Source organism: Opisthocomus hoazin, chromosome 34 (genome assembly GCF_030867145.1).
Source record: "Opisthocomus hoazin isolate bOpiHoa1 chromosome 34, bOpiHoa1.hap1, whole genome shotgun sequence".
NCBI classification, from domain to species: Eukaryota; Metazoa; Chordata; class Aves; order Opisthocomiformes; family Opisthocomidae; genus Opisthocomus; species Opisthocomus hoazin.
In genome coordinates this window covers 99,126-106,858 of record NC_134447.1, presented here as the reverse complement: position 1 = coordinate 106,858, position 7,733 = coordinate 99,126, and positions in this window count along the sequence as shown.

Genomic DNA, 7,733 nt, shown 5'->3' with positions numbered 1-7,733 from the left:
GGGAGGCATGTGGAAATGGTTTTGTGCCATCCCTGCTCAGAGGGGATCCTCAGCACAGCCCTGAAGATCTGCACATACGACAGCACAATGAAAACAAACAGCCAAAAGCTAAAAAAAGACTAACCACAAGAAGCCCAACTTCCCTGAGGTAGGAGTGTGAGCAGGAGAGCTTGAGGATCTGGGGGATTTCACAGAAGAACTGAGCCAGATCGTTGTCCTTCAGAGGGGTATGGAAAAAGTATTGGGAATGTGCAGGACAGAACTGAGAAAAGCACTTCCCCAGGCAGCTGCTCCCTTTTGGACAGAAGCTCTGCTACCCAGGAGGGTCCTGTAGTGCAGGGGTCTGCAAATGGCAACGTAGGGGTCATAGGCCATGACAGTCAGAAGACAGTAGTCTTCTCCAACAAAGAAGACAAAGAGCTGTGCAGCACACCCTGCACAGGAGATGGCCCTAGTGTCCCAGAGGGAACTGGCCATGGATTTGGGGAGAGCGGTGAAGATGGAGCCAAGGTCGAGGATGGAGAGGTTGAGGAGGAAGAAGTACATGGGAGTGTGGAGGTGGTGGTCACAGGCTATGGTGGTGATGATGAGGCCGTTGCCCAGGAGGGCAGCCAGGTAGATGGCCAGAAAGAGCCAGAAGTGCAAGAGCTGCAGCTCCCGTGTGTCTGCGTATGCCAGGAGGAGGAAGTGGTTGATGGAGCTGCTGTTTGATTGTTGCTGCCTCTGAGAATGTGGTCCTGGCATCAGAGGAAGAATCAATGAAGAAATAGGGGAAACTTGTCAGAGGAAAAACAAAGTCTTTTTCCTAGACCCTCACACTGCTACAGGCCCGAGCCTTCCCCATTCCTGTTGTAGGAGACCTTCCTCCAGCTCTCTGGCTTGAGCTCTGGCTGAATGTGCTGTGAGGAGCAGGACCTCTGCCCACTGCCTTCCAAGGTGTCCATCTAGCTGTGCAGCAAGGAGTTCATGGAAACCACCAGTACAGGGGTCAGTTGTGTTGTCCGACTTGGTCAAATAAAACCACTCCTCACACCTTGTCAGCCTTGGCAGTCTCAGTGCTAAGGAACAGCAAAATCAGAAAACAGTTTGAGAGGATTAATGTTTATAAAGCTCCCCCAGCTTACATGGGGAGTTTTCCTGGATTTCAGAAACCCTCAGCATTTCTGCTGCACTCAGGGAGAAGAGAGGGACTCTTTTGAGGCATATGAAATCGATGGTGACTTAGTTCAGAGTGAGGGGACTCGGTCTGTTCCTCTGGCTTGTTCTGACCTGCCCTGGGCTTGTTCTTTGTGAGATGGAGTGTGATCACACTCCTGCGTTACTCAGAAAATCAAAGCAGTACTGCTGAACAGTGAGGGATCCAGTGCAGACCACTAAATATCTCACCCTTTCTAAAGGTCTCAGCACCTCACTTCTAGCCAAGGACACGCATGGATCATTTCACCAACCCAAGAGCGTTTCCTCCCTTGTAGCATCTCTGCGCTTCTCCATGGGGCTTTCAAAATAACAAAAAGGTGTGAGTGAACACATTTACACTCTGGGGGGCAGTTCACAGCTTGGAAGGACACCTCAGGGAGATAGCCAAGTGTCCCAAGGATAGCAGCTGATGAAGGGAAAAGCAGCTGATCCTCCAGCCACACAGACTACACTGACCACAGCCCCACAGGGGAGATGAAAGCTGGGACACATGTTCTCATGGACACACCTGCAGGAATGGATCCACAATTTCAGCCTGTGACTCTGCAGCTGAAAATCCCCCTCCCCAGAGAGCCTGACAGCAAGAATGAAATAGCAATAGCAAGAACACAGACAAGTGGAGAAACAAGCAAATAAACAGCGAGGGTCTGGCTAAGAGAAGCCAGGGCAGAGGCAGCCGGGCCCTCAGCACAGCGCTGCCCTTACCCAGCTCTGCACTCCACCTCCCAGGCACCAACATTGCCAGAAAATTGAGCTCTGAGCCCCTGTGACCTGCAGCTCAGCAATGGAGACATGGCTGGAGAGCTGCCCCATGGCTCTGCTGGAGCTCTGCTGCAGAGGAGGTGGTTCATGGCTTGGAGCCCACAGCCCTGAGGGCAGAGGCTGTGCTGGGTGGGAGAGGAGGCAAGGGGGGCTTGCTCAGAGGAAGGGGTCTGCCCTGCAGGGGATGTTGCAGAGTTTTCTGAATTCTTCCTCTCACAACATTTCTGGTTTTGCTTTCTACTCCTTCCCTGATCACATCCCTGATGCCTGGAGATTTTCCTCCTGGGAGGTGTTTCGCTGTGCCCTGTCTTTCACTGTCAGCACTCACAGACCCCATCCCAACCTCTGTGCACTCTCCCTGGCCCTGCCTGATTGCAGGGCACTGCCTGGGTGTCCGTTCCTGTTTGCAGGTGGAAAATGAAAGGTCAGGCTAAGCCTGATGGGTCCAGGAAAGGTGATGCTGGTGCTGCCCATAGGCAGAGGAGTGGCTGAGGGCATTTTAGGAGGCTCCTGTCAAAGTTAGTGATCACTCACTCAGGAGTCTTAGTGACTTCTTCAAGGCTGACAGCTCCTTTTCCATTTATCCCTTTTCCATTGCCCCCCCTCCGCCAAATATGAAACTGAAAACACAAATTCAGGAAATTTTCATTGTCTTTATGCAATCTGTGCCGTGACCTTGTCCTTGAATGAGCCTTTCAGAAATATCCTGGGAGTGAGCTGAAGCTCTGAGCAGTCCTTATCTGTGCAGCAGTCTCCTGATAGGAGAAACACTCTACCCTACCAGGGGTCACCTTCCACCCACAGATTCTCCCCACAGCACCATCTGGAGCTCCCTGGGCAGGCTGAGCACTGACTACAGCATACAGGCTCCTGGGGTGCACAGACCCTGCTCTGAAGGACAGCCTGGACTTCCCTGGCTGCACACCCCTGCAGACATCCCTAGGAAAACAGAGCTGTCATGTCCTGCGCACGTCCTCCTCTGCAGCACAGAAGTTGTGAGAGTCCTGGTGAAAGATCCCATAGGCTGTGGGGTATCCAAGGTTTTGGAGATCTCTCCTGGAGCTGCAGATGCACTGCTCTGCAGCCAGAGACTTACCATGTCCTGGGTTGTGAAGATTTCTCCCCCAGTGAGCTCTCAGCATGCTCCCACCCCAAACTGCCTTTAACCTCTCTCTGCCTCCCTCCTTTCCCCTCGCTGCCTGCGGGCAGTGCCCTCAGCCCTGCTGGGCTTTGCAGAGGAGCTGCTCCTGGGCACAGCTGCCTCTTTGAAGTGTTTCCCTCTTGCCATGAACTCCCTCCATCCCCAGAGCTCAGCCCAGCTCAGCAGCAGAGGATCTGCCCAAGGCACCACTTTACCCACTCTGGACTCCCTTGAGGTGTCTTTTGGTCTCCAGGACAACTTGCTGTGAAACAGGCTGAAGCAATCACTGATGTTGCCTCGCTCAGCTGGGGAGAGACACTTAGTTTCAACAGTGGCATTTATCATCTCAGAAAAAGAGTTAGAAACAAAAATCACCTTTCCTCACCCCATCACAAGACAGGACAACCAGAAAGTGACAGGGAGGAATCTCATTTGCCCCAGCTGAGGGAAAGGATGAGTCTAGTCACTCGAGGCATCTCATCCTGGGTTTGAAGTCCTGAGGACTCAGGTCTCTCTCATGCTCACCATAAAACCCACGGGAGGTGGGATTCCTGTTGCCTCAGTTCAGATGGGCATCAAATAGGTTCCTGCATGGGAGCTCCTTGTCTCACCTCCCTTGCTAATTCATGAAGGTGGAGGGCAGGAGGAAGATGTTCAGACACAGACACCTGGTGCCAGGTTTGGTTCCAGAGATGACCAAGATGTGTGCTGGTAACTGCAAGCTCTAATGGAGCAGTTCATAGAGACAGGGTAGTGTCTGAAGGCACCTTCTTGGAGGCTGGTGGGAAATGCCTTTCGCCAACTTAAATGACAGAAAGTGCCCACATTTAAGACAACTGAATCTGCAAATATTCCTTATGTTCAGGGCTGCCTATAGATGTAATCAGTCTGACCAAATGGAGTCGTATGGCACAGGGAGAGCCAAGTCTCTCCCTGTCTGTTCTCCATCAGCTGTATTGTCCACATGGCCTGAACAGTATAATGGCATTGATCTCCTGCGCATCCCTTCGTTGCCTAACCTCATTCAGGGCAGCCGAATCTTTATTTATTTCACATTTACAGACATCTATGACTATGTAAGGTGCCAAGGCTTCCAGCACAACTGCATGCACTTGACATGGACAGCACAGGTCCTGTGCAGAAACCCCATCCCCCCTCAGTTTCGTTGTGTGACAGGCACCACCCAGGGCATCTCACACAGATTTGGTGCCTTCGGGCAGTCACGGAATCCCACCACTGCAGTGACGCAAGGTCTCTCCCTTCTCTACCCACTGGACGCAGGGCAGTACATGAATGCCAAGCACACCACAGCAGGGTCTCCTCTTGAGGGCATTCGCTCTCAAACTCTGCTGCTTCTTCTCCCCTCCATCATTTAACTATTTGCTTGATCATACAGTCATGGATCAGGCCAATGATTTTCACAGTGTCCCTGGATCACAAGATGTCCACACCCAAGGACATTTTCAACATCCTTTTTTCCTTCCTAATGTCAGCTTCACCTCCACCTAAGGCCTTCACGGCTGCAGAGACACAACAGACAGCAAAAGCCCCTCCTGGCCTTGTGGAATGCAGGGTTTGCTCTCTTGCTGGGGACCTCATTTCTGCTTTACATTGCCATCTGCCATCCCCTCCACCACGTCTCTGCTCTGAAGCAAAGCCTTTGCACACACAAGGCCTTGGGCACTTGGTAGCAGGTTTCTTTTTGCAAGTCAGCTCTCAGCCCAGATGTGCCACAGCTGAGGTGCTGCAGCCCAGACGTGCACCAATGGCCTCAGCCTGGGGCACAGAGAGGAGGAGCTGGAACCCTGCAGGCCATCACTTCATACCACTTGGAGGGAAGAACTGATGAGGCATGTTTGGACAGCTGACATGATTGGGGTGCTGTAATGGGTGGATACAGGATGAAAAGAAGAGACAGGCCAGAGAGATCAGGAGGGAGGTGTCCTCAGTGTGAAGGAGCTGCTCTGATATGTGGAGCTCCTCTATGGGATGAACAATTTGGATAAGCCCTTATGGGTCAGATTCAGAGGAGAGACTGGTAAGGGTGACATTGTGGTGGGAGATAAAGAATGAATTAATGTCCTTTTGCTGACTTTAATCACTTTAACATTCCCTGGAAGGGGACCACAACAGCATGCAATCAGTCCTGGAGTTTTCTGGAGGTTCTTGGTCAAGACACAGCTTGGGACACAGGTCTTTATAGCTCAGCTGCCAGATTGCTCAACAATGCTGATGCTCATATGCATCTGCTACTCACAGAGAAGGGAGAGCTGATCATGGATGTTAAAACCAGTGTCAGCCTTGACTGCCATGACCATGAAATAATGGGGTCTCACCTCCCAAGGGGAATGACAATAAAGGAGTGCAGATGCTAGACCTCAGATTGTTGTCCCAAAAGTGTAGTCGTTTACCCGGTGCACAGTAAGCCATTATACACACAGAGCAGAGGTATTGTCTTTCTGTCAGATTTGCACAGATGTGGGTGCTAGATGATAATTCCACAAAGCTAGCACACCACTTAGCAGAGTCACAAGGACTATATACTCTTAAAAAAAACAAAGAAATTACTCATTGCATTCTGATTGGTTCATCACATTACACGCTTATCATAGAAGTATACTCCTTCCTTACTTAACTATGCATGCTCACAAGCTGGGGGGGTGCAGAATTTTTGGTTCTGAATTGAGTCGGTGGTCGTGATCTCCCTCTGCCGCCTTTACCATTTTCCTAGTTACCCTTGATCTTAGCTAACTTCATGCTTCTTTGGCAATCGTCCAGCTTTCGGTGCCTTCTGGGCTGGATGTTCCGCTTTTATCAGTCTCTTAGTTCCTCTTGGAGGGCATAATTGATAGTAAGGCATGCATTGTTTGTACAAAGTATTTTGGCCTAAATTAAACAATATCACTGTGACTGAAGCATTTTTGTCCTATGTCATTACAACCTAAGCATCACTATGCTGAGAGCATTTCTGTCCCATATAAAGATAAGCAGACTCTGGCCAAGTCTTGCGACTATCAGTGAGGTAGCCCATATGAGCAGTACACAAGGGCAGCAGATATCAGTACAGCTGCTCTTCAAAGACAGTGTCTCTCAAGCAGGAGACTGTGCATGTCAGTAGTCAGGAAAACAAGCAGAGCTATCAGGAGAGAAGCTTGGGAAAAGAGGAAACTCATAGGGAATCTCCATGTGAAAAAGGAAACATACAAGACGTGGATGCAAGGATAGAAATGAAGGAGAAATTCAGAAATGTTGGTTTTAGAAAAGTCAGAGCTCCCCTAGAGATGACACTTGCAAGGGAGTTCAAGGTCACAGCAACAAGCTGTCACTCCTTTAGAGCAGTTAAAGCAGAAACAAAGCTAGTGTGTGGCCACTGCTGAATTCAGGAAGAGGGGAGGTCAATGAGTGTGAGATTGTCTGTGTCCTCTTTGCTTCAGAATCTGCCAGCAAGGTCTCCCCGTTCCAGGTGCCTAAGAGGAAGAACCCTAGGAGAAACCCAGCAGTGGACGGAGATCAAGTCAGAGGTCCCTTAGGTAAGGTCAACCCTTAACAGCCCACTGGACCAGATGGGATGAATCCAAGGATGTTGAGGGATCAGGCCAATGTCACAGTAGGGCTACTGTGACACATTTTGGAAGTTCATGGTGACTGGAGAAAGCAAAAAGCAACTCTTCATACATCTTCTACTGAGACCTGAGGACAGAGCAGGGGAAGTACAGGCTGCAATGACAGAGGCCAGGAGCTGTGTGGCAGGGCAGCAGCTCTGTGGAAATGGCTCTTGTGGTCTTTAACTTTCATCAGGCAAACCAGGAGCCAACAGCAATGGTAGCCAACAGCATCCTGGACTGTATGAGCAGGAGCCCAGGCAAAAGAAGTGATTATTACCCTTTGCTCAGCACATTTTCCTCCACAGCCTGCACGATGACAGTGAGATAATGACAAAGAGGAATCACTTCACTGGAGTGCCACTAAGGTGGTGATCCTCCAGTTATCCTTCAAGTGTTTGTTGTTTGTTTGATTTGGCTAAGGGTATCAATATCTACAAAACCAACAACAACCACTGAAGTGTTAATCTGCCTAAATATAGATATCTGCAGGGGAGCAATCTGCGTCTGTGGTAGCCCCTCTGGGCAATGCCAATGGAATCAGTAGTTGCAATACAAGGCATGATATCCAATCCACAATTACATGTCTGAAGGGGTTCAGAGCAAGTGCGGTCCTGCAAAAGTCACCCTTCGAATCCCCAGGTAGCATGCCCACTGCTAATTTCCCTCTTCCGAGACTGGCAGAGGCTGGATCTCCTCCTCAGGGCAGACCCCTTGCCAGGAAGCCGCAGGCGTGGGGGTAGCTCACCTGGTTCTTAAGGGCACTTCACTTGGCATCTGTTTCAATGTATTTTGTGCTTTTCTGTTACCACACTTTCTGCACAGAAGATTATAAAAAGACTACCATTTCATAAGAGATGGTCATAAAGGCTGTCTTATGGGTAAGAAAGCACACCACAAGCTCTGGAGGGAGAGAGGAAGACTGTGATAATCACCAGGAAAATCGAGGAAGCTCAGGGCCTCTTCTGAACAGCACTGCTTGGCCATGTGTAGGTATGGGAGAGAGGTCAAGGGAAGTCAGTGAGCAACAA